The sequence below is a fragment of the Tamandua tetradactyla genome, chromosome 1 (genome assembly GCF_023851605.1).
Source record: "Tamandua tetradactyla isolate mTamTet1 chromosome 1, mTamTet1.pri, whole genome shotgun sequence".
NCBI classification, from domain to species: domain Eukaryota; kingdom Metazoa; phylum Chordata; class Mammalia; order Pilosa; family Myrmecophagidae; genus Tamandua; species Tamandua tetradactyla.
The window spans coordinates 75619451-75621800 of NC_135327.1; the positions used below are offsets into that span (position 1 = coordinate 75619451).

The 2350-nt window shown below is 33.8% G+C and overlaps 1 non-coding gene across 1 annotated transcript; it reads right to left on the reverse strand.

Annotated features, from left to right (window-relative positions):
• Window positions 1-681: 681 nt before the first annotated feature.
• On the reverse strand, window positions 682-788 carry LOC143652518 (U6 spliceosomal RNA). Its single transcript, XR_013160741.1, has one exon. It is a non-coding gene; the product is annotated as a U6 spliceosomal RNA (small nuclear RNA).
• Between the last annotated feature and the right edge of the window lie 1562 nt (window positions 789-2350).

Genomic DNA, 2350 nt, shown 5'->3' on the forward strand with positions numbered 1-2350 from the left:
TTACTTAGGTCTTCTTTGATTTTTTGGTAATTTTCAATATAAGATTTGTTTATATCCTTTTTTAAATTTATTCCCAAATATTTGATTTATTTAATTATGATTATAAATGGGATACCCTTCTTTATTACCTCTTTGGGTTGTTCATTACTGGTATATGATATATATCAAATATATCAAATACTTTTGATATTTACATGTTGATCTTGTACATTGCCACTGCTGAATTTGTTTATTAGCTGTATTAATTTGGTTGTGGACATTCAGGAACTTCTGTATATATGGGGTCATGTCATCTGCAGGGGTCATGTAATCTGCAAATAGGGAAAGTTTTACTTCTTCCTTTGCAACTTGTATGTCTTTTATTTTCTTTTCTTTCGTAATTGATCTGGCTAGAACTTTGAGTACAATGTTCAATAATGGTGGTGATGTTGGGCATCCTTATCTTGTTCCTGTTCTTAGAGGAAAAGCTCTCAGTCTTTAAACATTGAGAGTGATATTACCTATGGCTTTTCATATATGCCTTCTATCTCCTTGAAGATGTTTCCTTCTATTTATAGTTTTTAAAGTGTTTTTATCAAGAAAGGTGCTGGACTTTGTCAAATGCCTCTCCATGATGATTAAGATAATCGTGCTGTTTTTTCCCTTTGTTTTAATGTTAATACAGTGGTTTTTTGTTTTGTTTTAAATATGGAATGTTTCACAAATTTGTGTGTCATCCTTGCGCAGGGGCCATGCTAATCTTCTCTGTATCATTCCAATTTTAGTATATATGCTGCCAAAGCAAGCACAATACAGTGTGTTTTAGTGTGCTGACCTGCTGAAAGCAAATATCAAATGCATTGGCTTTAGAAAAGGGAATTTGTTAGGTTACAAGCTTACAGTTTTGAATCTAAGAAAAATGTCAAAATCAAGACACCATCAAGGTGATGCTTTCTTCACAGAGACCAGCTGCCAGTGATTCTGGAATTGTCTGTCACTTGGCAAGGCAACATGGCAGAATCTGCTGGTTGCTACCTTCTCTTCTAGGCTTCCTTGCTTTCAGCTTCTTGCTTCAGAGGTTTTATCTCTCTGTCTGAATTTCATTCCCTTATAACGGACTCCAGTAAGAGGATTAAGACCCACGTGAATGAGGTTGGTCATACTTTAATTTAGTTAAAATATCCCTAAAATATCCTACTTCAACAGGTCAACACCCACGGGAATGGATTAATTTTGAGACATATTTCTCTGGTAAAGATCAGTTTTAAACCACCTTGCATACCTCTGATAAATCCCACATGATCATGGTTTGAATTATTTTAATGTGCTGTTGGATTTGGTTTACCAGTATTTTATTGGGGACTTTGCATCCACGTTCATAAGGGATATTGCTTGGTAATTTTATTTTCTTGTGGTGTCTTTATCTGGCCTTGGCATTAAAATGATGTAGGCTTCATGGAAAGTGTTAGAAAGTATTTCCTCCTCTTCAGTTTTTGGACTTAATTTTCTTGGAAGAGTTTGAGTGTGTTTAATGTGAATTGTTCTTGGAATATTTGGTAAATTTTACCAGGAAAGATATCTCGTCCTGGGCTTTTCTTTTTTGAGAAGTTTTTGATAATTAATCCAGTATCTTTACTTGCTATTTGTCTCTTTTGGTCTTCTATTTATCTTGAGCTAGTACAGGTAGTTTTTGTGTTCTAGGAATTTGCATATTTCATCTAGGTTATTGAATATGTAATGTACAGTTGCTCATAGTCTCTTCTTATACTCCATTTTTTTTCCTGTGGAGTTGGTAACAATACCCCCCCTTTCATTTCTGCTTTCAGTTATTTGCATTCTCTCTCTTTTTTTTCTTTGTCAACCTAACTGAAGGGTTGTTGATTTTATTGATCTTTCCAAAGAACAAGGTCTGGCTTAGTTTATTCTCTCTAATGCGTTTTAACTCTCTGTTTAATTTGTCTCTGCTCTAATCTTTGTTATATTTTTCCTTCTACTCACTTTTGCTTTAGTTTGCTCTTCTTCTAAATTCTCCAGTTTGGGGTTGGTCTCTGATTGGAGATATTTCATTCTTTTAAGATATGAATTAGAGCTATAAATTTCTCTTTTCCAAAGGACCACATTTGCTACATCCCACAAGTTTTGGTATGTTGTGTTTTCATTATCATTTGCCTCAAGACATATATAATTTCCCTTGTAACTTCTTCTTTGATGCATTGGTTGTTAACGACTGCATTGTCTTCACAAATTTGTGAATTTTCCAGTTCTCCTCTGTTATTGATTTCTTGCTTCATTCCACTGTGCTCAGAGAAGAAATATTGTATGTTTTCAATATTTTTTAAATTTATTGAGACTTGTTTTATGACCTAGCATA